This window comes from Bos mutus, chromosome 27 (assembly GCF_027580195.1).
Source record: "Bos mutus isolate GX-2022 chromosome 27, NWIPB_WYAK_1.1, whole genome shotgun sequence".
Classification (NCBI taxonomy): Eukaryota; Metazoa; Chordata; class Mammalia; order Artiodactyla; family Bovidae; genus Bos; species Bos mutus.
The window spans coordinates 5,641,174-5,652,036 of record NC_091643.1 but is presented as its reverse complement, the minus strand read 5'-3'; the positions used below and the strand labels follow the sequence as shown (position 1 = coordinate 5,652,036).

General features: G+C 44.6%; 1 long non-coding RNA gene across 1 annotated transcript in view; it reads right to left on the bottom strand.

Moving 5' to 3' along the window:
• Nucleotides 1–2,983: 2,983 nt before the first annotated feature.
• The window catches only part of LOC138985924 (uncharacterized), an 87,650-nt gene continuing 79,770 nt past the window's right edge, over nucleotides 2,984–10,863 (bottom strand). Inside the window, exon 4 of the long non-coding RNA XR_011462852.1 lies at nucleotides 2,984–6,979. This is a non-coding gene — a long non-coding RNA (uncharacterized lncRNA). The remainder of the gene's footprint in view (nucleotides 6,980–10,863) is intronic.

The window sequence follows — 10,863 nt, the reverse complement described above, 5'->3', positions numbered from 1 at the left end:
GGAGAGGAAGGAGGGTGAGGGGACGGAGGGAGGAGTTAGGCTAAGATGCAAGCACATCGGAGCCTTGGCCAGCCCAGTGTGCAGTCCAGGGCAGGCCCCACAGAGCTGTCCTGCCCCAGCGCTGGGCAATGGCCTCAGGGGAAGGGGCTGACGGGGTGAGTTGGGGAGGGCGGTGGGGAGGGCCGAGCCCCCAGGAGCCGAGGACCGAGTCTGCCGCCCCTCCGGCTGCGGGCAGCAAGCCCCTTCTGCTGGTCGATGTGAGTGGTACCTCTAGTCTACAGTGCGGGCTCGGGGATGTGAGCGGACCCGCTACACAAGGATCACTCGGAACCGCTAGAGGCAGAGCTGTCGTCGCAGCCTAGGAGGGCGCGGTGAGTTTGCTTGCCTTCCTTCTCCTCAGTCCTTTTTCGCCCTGGAAATGGGGGGCGGGGGGCAGCGACAGGGGCAGGCTGGTGGAGCAGAGCAGTGATGTGCAGACTGGGTTTCACCCTTTTGCTCCCGCGCACCCAGGGGCCTCGCATTAAGGGGCATTTGCGTCACTGTCTCCGGTTTCTCTGGCACCATCACGCGCAACACCTCGTTTGTGTGAGCCTCACAACAAACCTAGGTAACTAGATCAGGCAGGAAGAAATCAGATGACACTGGCTGGGGGCCTCCACCCTGTGCGGAAGCGCGGCCAGGTCCTCGCACGCGGGGTCCCTAAGGATGGTCTCCGGTGTCCTCTGCACGAGCCCCTCTTCTTCCCGCCTTCGCCGGACACCACCCCTCCAAATTCACCATCATGCCTCTCTAGCCTTTCTCGCTCTTTGTTTTTAATTAAAGTGTAGTTTCTTTACAGTGTTGTTTATTACCACTGTACAGTTATATATATATATATATATTCATTCTTTTTTAAAAAATTCTTTCCCACCATCGTTTCCCGTAGGATGCTGAATATAGTGCCCTGTGCTATCCAGCAGGCCCGTCTAGTCTATACATGAAAGCTAACCTGTGCTGACTCCCGCCTCCCACTCTGTTCCTCCCCTACCCCTCCCCCTTAGCAGCCACCAGTCTGTTCTCTGTCCCTGAGTCTGTTTCTGTTTCATCGATAGGTTCATTTGGGTCACAGTCTAGATTCCACACATAAGCGATATGACGTGGGTTTCGTCCTCCTCTTTCTGACTTGCCTTACTCAGTATAGTAGTCTCTAGCTGCATCCATGCTGCTGTCAGTTCTTGCCCTTGTCTCTGTCTCCCTCTTAAAATTTTCAATTCCTAAAGCAGCACACAGGTTTGAAGCAGGGAAGTACTCCATTTTTCCTGACTCAAGTCCTGATCCTTTTGTGTCTTCTCTCTAGTCTATTTCTAATACTAGCCAGGAAGAGTCACTGACTCTATAGGAGTTGCTTGGACTGGCTTCATGTGTGTGTGTGTGTGTGTGTGTGTGTGTGTGTATATGTGTGCGCGCGCGCGCGTGCACGCACATGCACAGTTGTGTCCGACTCTTTGTGACCCCCATGGATGTAACCTGCAACCTGCCAGTTTCCTCTGTGCATGAAATTTTCCAGGCAAGAATACTGGAGTGGGTTACCATTTCTTCCTCCAGGGGATCTTCCAAATCCAGGAATCGAACTCTAGTCTCCTACATCTCCTGCATTGGCAGGCAAATTTTTTTACTGCTGAGTCACCTGGGAAGTCTGCCTGGACTGGCTTAATCTCTTCTAATATGGAACCGTGGTGAACCTCTTACCACCAGGCAACCACCTGCCCAGAGCGACAGCCTTGGCTTGCGAGGTTGCTTTCCACAAGTTCAGCATGCACCTGGTGGGCTTGAAAGAGGTAATCCAGGAGACGCCACTGGGGGCTCCATTTACATCAACACTCCCTGACCAGGCACTGAACAGATTTTAAACCCTCAGGGAAGTGGTATTAGGCAGGAAATGGGTCTGCTCTCTGTTGCATTAGGACCTGCTTTTCCCAAAAGAATCTTTGCCTAAATCCAACAAACGGGTGGAGGTGCATAATTGCACCACAGTAGGTATTACGCAGGGCTCCCTGGTGGTGCTAGTGCTAAAGAACCCACCTGCCAACACAGGAGACGTAAAAGACGTGGGTTCGATCCCTGGGTCAGGAAGATCCCCTGGGGGAGGGCATGATGACCCACTCCAGTGTTCTTGCCTGGAGAAGCCCATGGACAGAGCAGCCTGGTGGGCCACAGTCCATGGGGTTGCACAGAGTCAAATGCAACTAAGTGACTTAGCATGCATGCAGGTTTTATGCAGCTGTTTAGCACACAGAGCAGAGATCTGCACCAGTCACAGGATAGTGTGTTTGAGAATTGTACTAGCCGGGGTTCTCCAGAGAAACAGAACCCATAAGATATTAGAGAGAAAGATTTAAGAAATTGGTTCATGTGATTGTTGAAGCTGGCAAGTTCAAACTCTGCAGGGTGAGCTGGCAGGCTGGAGACCCAGGGAAGAATGGCAATTGGAGTCCAAAGACCATCAGCTGGCAGAATTTCCTCTTTACCAGGGAGGGTTATTCTGTTCCTTAAGGTTTTCAACTGACGGAATGGCCTTCAACTTACTCACATTGTGGGAAGTAATCTGCTTTAGTCAAAGTCTACTGACTTAAATATTAATTTTATCCTTTAAAATCTTATAGAAACATGTAGAATAATATTTGACCAAGTATTTGAGTACAGTAAATTGATACACAAAATTAACTGTCACTGCTATTAAGATATAAAAGATATTATATTTGGAGAAAAACATGGTTCAAAAAAATACATGCACCCCAATGTTCATCTCAGCACTGTTTGCAAGAGCCAAGACATGGAAGCAATCTAAATGTCCACTGGTAGATGAATGGATAAAGAAGATGTGGTACAAAAATATAATGTAATATTAGTCAGTCATTAAAATGAATGAAATAATGTCATTTGCAGCCACAGAGATGGACCTGAAGATGATCATACTAAGTGAAGTAAGTAATCCAGAGAAAGACAAATATCATATGATATCACTTATATGTGGACTCTAAAAAAATGATACAAATGAACTTATTTACAAAACAGAAATAGACTCACAGACTTAGAGAACAAGTTTATGCTTATGGGGGGAAGGGTAGGGAGCAGGATAGATTGGTAGGCTGGGATTGACATAGATGGATTACGATACATAAAATAGATAACCAACAAGGACCTACTGTATAGCACAGGGAACTCTGCTAGGTATTCTGTAATAACCTAAATGGGAAAAGAATTTTAAGAGGAATAGATACATATGTATGTATAATTGAATCACCTTGCTATATACACCTGAAACTAACACCATATTGTTAATCAACTATGCTCCAGAGCATATAAATATACAATAAAAATTTTAAAGTAACTATTGCTACTATTAAGATATAAAAGATACTACATCAAAATAGTCCCATACTTGTATATTAATTTTTGTATGATAAAAAGTTAATATAAACATTATGTTTTTCCGTAACAGGATTGGTTTGGGTTTGGTTTTAGCCTTTCAGTATGAGCTAGGGTTCTTGAACACGAGCAATGGAAATTGACTCTGGTTGTCTGAATCAAAAGATAATTTACTGGAAGGCCGTGAAGATGTGACAGAATCAACACAAACTTGGAAGACCAGGACTGCAAAATGGAAAGGAAGCAAGATAGCTTCCAGCAACCAGGATTCCACCTCCCTGTAAGACAATGCAACTTCCCGCCCCTAGATGGCGCTATGCCCATGTGAATATTGAATCAGTGACTTTAATTGAATTATCGATGCCATTATCTTTGTGTCATTCAACAGAGTCATGAGGAAACATTAGATTGTCCAAGCCTGGGTCACATGCCCTCTCTTCACCTTCACCCCAGGTAGAAAGAATAGTGAACACTTTCTGGCTTCCCCCGTGAGAGATAACCCTCTGCCTTCATTAAGATTGCAGTCTGTGGATTCCCACTAGACGAGACTGTTCAGTGCTGTAGCCAAAGAATGAAAAATAACTATGAAGCCAGAAGCACCGGGGCTACTTTGTTGTTGCTGTTCAGTCGCTCAGTCGTGTCCAACTCTTTGCGATCCCATGGACTGCCGCACACCAGGCTTCCCTGTCCTTCACCATCCCCCAGAGCTTGCTCAAACTCATGTCCATTGAGTCAGTGATGCCATCCAACCATCTCATCCTCTGTCATCCCCTTCTCCTCCTGCCTTCAATCTTTTTCAGCATCAGGGTCTCTTCTAATGAGTCATCTCGTCACATCAGGTGCCAAAGTATTGGAGTTTCAGCTTCAGCATCAGTCCTTCCAATGAATATTCAGCACTGATTTCCTTTAGGATTGACTGGTTTAATCTCCTTGCCGTCCAAGGGACTCTTAGGAGCCTTCTCCAACTACTGATACGGTCTATTCTATTTATGTGCACCCTTTTCTCTACTCTGAACAAATTCCGAGGAAAACATGGAGATTCCAAAGGGATTCCAACTGCGTGGCTGTGAACCAGAGTGCCTAGCTCTCTCATCTGCCCTTCGTCACTGTCCCATAGTGAGGCCAGAGAATCCACTTGAGGGGATGGGCAGGGGATGGCCAAGAATACAAACGCACAGAGCAGGTAATTTCCCTGGCTTTGTAAGCGGGTATGTCTGCCTTTCTCATTGGATAAATGCTGCCACCAGAGTGACTTATAAAACGTATCCAACTCTGTGTGACCCCAGACTGTAGCCCACCAGGCTCCTCTGTCCATGGGATCCTCCAGTCAAAAATATGGGAGTGGGTTGGTGTGCCTCCTCCAGGACACCTTCCGGAACTAGGGATCGAACCAGCATCTCTTCTGTCTCCTGCATTGGCAGCTGGATTCTTTACCACTAGCACCACCTGGGAAACCCAACTGATAAAATAGAAATCCTCTTTCCCTACTAAGATTGTCACACAAAATGAAATTCCACCCTCTGCCCCAATGGGCATTGCACAACCCTGAAACAGAAGAATGAAACTAGAGAAATGAAATGAGAAATCCATGCTATTAGCTCAAGGCAGACTCCTTAATCCTTTTAAGCATTTAAGAAACCCTAGAAGAAGAATTTGTCCAAAGTTGAATCCAGAATGGAATCGGACCCCTGGACCTCATAAGGCACACTGGGTTATTAATACTTGTTCCAAATGCACTTTTTGCAGACCCACAACACAGCAAACATAAAAGTGAAAATTTGAAAACATAAAAAATGAAAAGCTTGCTTCTGTTAAGGCGGGAGTGGACCCTGGGGCCCTACTCACTAGGTTTTCCACTTATTCATGTGCTGGAGAGGAAAAAGTCTTCCTATGGGTCCCTGGTTGGGTCTGAAAATTAAATGGACAATGATTAATAGAAGATAAGCATACATATTTATTTAAGTTTTTCTTGACATGGGGCTTCCCTGGTGGCTCAGATGGTAAAGAATCTGCCTGCCATGCAGAAGACCCAGGTTCTATCCTTGGGTGTGGAAGATCCCCTGGAGGAGGGCATGGCAACCCACTCCAGTACTCTCACCTGGAGAATTCCACGGACAGAGGAGCCTGGAGGGCGACAGTCCAGGGGATTACAAAGAGTCGGACACAAATGAGCGACTAACACTTTCACTTTCACTTACTTGACACTGGGAACTTTCATAAGGAAAGAAGGCCTACAGAAATGGCTAACCCAGAGTATGTCTATTATGTCTGATGGAGAGTGGGCTGTCTTGGAGGAATTTGATAGGTTGGGAGTATGAGGAATGTGAGGAAAGAGCACCTGGACGTGAACTTGAGCAAACGCTGGAGACAGGGGACACAGGCCGGCCTGGCTGCGCCCACGAGGTCGCGTGCAGTCGGACACGACGCAGCGACTCAACAAGAACAACAAGCAGAAAGTTCACTGAACCAGTGGAGCTTCTCGGGGCCTGTTTGTCGGCTGCTTCTCGGCCGCCTTTGTCTTCAGAGATGAGGACGCTCCTTCCCTCCAGGTATAAGGAGGGCCCTTCGCACAGGAGGCTTTTATGACCTGTTTCAAGGTCACAGAAAAGATACGGGGGAGGGAGAAGGGCAGCGTGGCCTTTCTCCTTCTGCCCTTGTCTCAGACGGCTTTAGCTTAAAACAGTTGATACGCCACGGTGCGGTATTCTCGGGGAAGATTTCCTGAACATTATCACAAGTTTAGTGGCCACTGAGGATGTCAATTCAAGCACCCGCCATTTGAAAATAAGGTCAAATTCAGTCTTCGTTTTGAATAACGACCGGCCTGACCCAAGTCCAATTTATGGCACAACCAAGGCCGAAACTCATAGCTCAGTCAGTAAAGCGTCTGCCTGTAATGCAGGAGACCCAGGTTCGATTCCTGGGCTGGGAAGATCTCCTGGAGAAAGAAATGACAACCCACTCCGGTATTCTTGCCTGGACAATGCCATGGACAGAGGAGTCTGGTGGGCTAGTTTGTGGGGTCGCAAGAGTCGGACACAAGTGAGCAACTAAGCACGCACACAAGACCTAGACTAAAATGACTTTTAAAAATACCTATGTATTTTATGTAGGTATCTATTATAATAAAGACTAAATTATTTGCTTATATTTGTTTTAATGGTGTATTTAAGAGACCAGGAAATGTAGAAAAGATCAGATCAGATCAGTTGCTCAGTCGTGTCCGACTCTTTGCAACCCCATGAATCGCAGCACGCCAGGCCTCCCTGTCCATCACCAACCCCCGGAGTTCACTGAGACTCACGTCCATCGAGTCAGTGATGTCATCCAGCCATCTCATCCTCTGTTGTCCCCTTCTCCTCCTGCCCCCAATCCCTCCCAACATCAGACTCTTTTCCAATGAGTCAACTCTTCCAATGAGGTGGCCAAAGTACTGGAGTTTCAGCTTCAGCATCATTACTTCCAAAGAAATCCCAGGGCTGATCTCCTTCAGAATGGACTGGTTGGATCTCATGGTGCAAACCCTCACTGTTCTTGACCTGTTCATTGTAGCTGTCCTCCTTGTAGAAATCTGCAAAAACCTCAGAAAAGCAGAAGGTACTTTCAAAGAAATGTAAACTGTAATTGTTAGAGATTAGTTCTGAAGAAATTTTAGGAGCAATTAAAAGAGATTAGTAAAACCACACAACCATCTTTCTGAAAATTATTCTGTCCCTCATCTTTTTCACATGATTGTATCCTCTATTAAGGTAACTTAGTTCACGGGTCCAAGTTTAACCACTGAAGAAAAGGCCTCAGGTCAGTAAGCAGTAGAGAGTCTTCAACTTTAGAATCCATGAGAATCACGCTGAAATGCAGATTCCTGGGTCAGGCTGCCCTGAGAGCCCCAGAATCTGCATTCTTCATAAGCAGCTTTGATAAACAAGACAGTTACGTGCACTCTCCGAGTGCCCTAAATCATGAATATTATGTGAAACCAGATTTTCTCTAGAGGTGGCTCTAGAGATGGCAATAAACAACCTTTTCTTTCTTTGTCTAGGCAGCCACCTCTATATTATTAATATATAAACAGAAACAAAAGGGCGCTATCTTACTAGATCTAATTATTTTAATTTTTTTTAACTAAGAGCATTGGCCATTCCCTGATACGCCAGGCACAACGTTAGAGTTTCACACTTATGGTCGCATGAAGGTCCATGTCAATGAGTCTAACCCATTAAGACCCTGGTAGGGTCAAGAGTGTTTTCACTGGTTTGAGTCATGATGCCATCATAAAATGTAGCATGTCAACTTTCTAACAACATAAACAGAACTCTTTGAATAATTGCCATCTTGGAAATACAGAATGAAACAAGGGATAGATGTGCTTTATTATAAAAATAACAGGAGCATGGCACCCCGAAGAAAACCCAGGGAAATAATGAATGGAAGCTGCAGACAAACTTGGCCGACTGTACAGAGTCTGTAGTCTTGGTCAGGCTTGACTGGCTGGCTTGCTCACTGATAAGCTAACAGGGTCCCTGCTGCTGCTGCTGCTGCTGCTAAGTCGCTTCAGTCGTGTCCGATTCTGTGCGACCCCATAGACGGCAGCCCACCAGGCTCCCCCGTCCCTGGGATTCTCCAGGCAAGAACACTGGAGTGGGTTGCCATTTCCTTCTCCAATGCATGAAAGTGAAAAGTGAAAGTGAAGTTGCTCAGTCGTGCCGGACTCTTAGCGACCCCATGGACTGCAGCCCACCAGGCTCCTCCGTCCATGGGATTTTCCAGGCAAGAGTACTGGAGTGGGGTGCCATTGCCTTCTCCGAACAGGGTCCCTAGTTTGACCTAACTCCTTACAACCTGTCGTCTTTCTCTTCCCACACACCCAGAGCTCTCCATTCTGGTATACAGGATTTCTGTTTACTTCAGGTCAGAGAAGAAAGAAAATTGAATGTATTTTTAATGGAGTCATCTTAATCACAAAAATACATGATCTTAGCCAAAAGGCCAAGAAGTGATTACCCACTCCAGGGCATGTATTCAGATAAAACTCGAATCCAAAAAGATACACGCACCCTTATGTTCACAGCAGCACTGTTTACTGTAGCCAAAGCACGGAAGAAGCCTAAATGTCCAGCGAGCGAACAAATGGATAAAGATGTGATCCGTATATACAATAGGATGCCACTCAGCCATACGAAAGAGTGAAATAATCCATTTGGAGCAACATGGATGGAGCTAGAGATGATCACACTTAGTGAAGTAAGTCAGACAGAGAAAGGCAGATACCACGGGATGTCACTCATGTATGGAATCTATGACATGAATGAACCTGTCTGTGAAGCAGAAACAGACTCACAGATACAGAGGTGGGCTTGGTGGTTACCGGGGAGGGAGGGGGGAGGACTGGAGCGGGAGGTTGGAATTAGCAGCCGTAAGCTTTTATATACAGAATGGATAAACAATAAGATCCTACTGTACAGTGCTGGGAACTGTATTTAGTGTGCTACGATAGACTACATGGAAAACTAAAGGCATAATATATAAAACTAAATATATAATATATAACTAAACCACTTTACTATACAGCAGAAATCAACACACCATTGTGAATCAACTATACTCCAGTTAAAAAATGATTATATAAAAAATAAATACAAATAAGCGTTGAAAAAAATCTGAATAAAGACAGCAAGTATATATACTTTTATGGTATGGTCACAAAGTTGCTCCTTTCATTTGTGAAAATACAGCAGAAAATATTGTATCATCCATATTTTGGGTGGCAACTCAATTTTTCAACAGGCAAATTTATGCTTTTGAGATTCTAGAAGAAAAAAATTTAATGGATTGTTGTTAACATATATGTGGTAGAAATTATATCATTTTCATTTCTTAGGCATCTTTCTTTTAAAATTCAAACCAAGGTATACAAGAGGTCTCTAGTCCTCTTTGCCAATAGATTGCTATAATCCACAAGACTTTATACTCAGTCATGATACAGGTAAGGCCGGCTATTTGGAAATCTAAATATGATTATTTTACATTCAGAAAACTCAATATGGAATTGAAACACTTCTGAGAAAAGATCTAACTAGATGTGTTATAGTTTAACTTCATCATTTTAACCAGTTGGTTTAGCTAGCAAAAACCTAAGGTGGTTTACCTAGGTTACAGATTAGCTAAATCATTGAGTAACTTGAGGTTTAAAAGAATCTTATGCCTATTAAGTTACGAAGGGAGTTGGGCAGAGTGTGATAATTACTAAGTAACAATTCTATTTCCTCTCTCACTGAACTGGTTATAGGAAAAACACCATAATTGCTTTTTGTGTATTGTATTGCCAAAAAAAGTTTCATTCCCAAATCATACGCTTAGCTCTAGGCTAGAGTTTAATTGGCAGCAAATGCAACAAACAATAGTCTGCTGGAAATGAACTCTCCTTTAGATGTTTCTCTGAATACTCCATGACTTTGGGGACCAAAGGGAGGAACTTCCAAATAGACCTTCAGAATCATTAAGAGTCAAGGGTATCATTTCAAAGATGCCACCTGCTTGTGTAGCTGAGACGAAGAATTGTACTGTCTTGGTGCTATGGAGTCCCATAGAAGAGTCACTAGATGTTGAAATATTTATGAAGTGTAAACAGTACGAGAGAAAGAAAGAAACGAGGGAGAGGGAGGGAAGGAGGAAGGGAGGGAGGAAGGAAAATAGAAAAAAGAAAGTCTAGAATATTCGGAGGCATCTGCTGGATTGTGTTCCACCAACCCATCATCTCAGACAAGCGTTTAAGCCACAGAAGATGTGAGGGGCAATACCCCGAAGCGTGTTCCTCTTCCTCACTTGGCAGTCAAGAATTCTTCTAGTGTTCCACTCGATTCAAACTGTCCTAAGCCAGTTTCCCTCAACTACTGTCCAGCACTTTGCTGGTAAAGTACGAGGAAGAAGCAAGCCTTTGTTTCCTCAGGCTCCTGAGGCTCCAGCTGCTGTCTGTTCCTGCGGCGCAGCCTGCTGTCCTGACCGGTGCGCCGCGATCACTGTAAGCGCAGTCAAATTCCCCCTTTCCTGGTCCTTTTTTCATTCCAGTAAGCATTTTGAGTGAAAGCTTCACTCTGAAGTAAATGCAGTCATATTTACAGTAGAATCAGCTAATCTTCTAAAGTTACAGGAGACTGAATTCTCCATATTTGATGCGAGGGAAGGTAGAAAGTGGGGTGTAGCTAAATGTTTTATCTTGGAAACTATTCTGAAGTTAAGTGCTGAGACTCACTGGATTTTCACTCATTCATACAATGACAAGGTACCTATACAACCATTTTTGCCAACCTCATAGTTTAAAAAATCTTTATTAATCAAAAAGCATTTCTAACATCCATTAACAGGGCTAAATAATGAGCCCAGTGGTGCAGACTCAAATAGCTATTGCTTATTCTGAAGTTTGGATTTCAAAATATTCAAACACTAATGACTCCCATT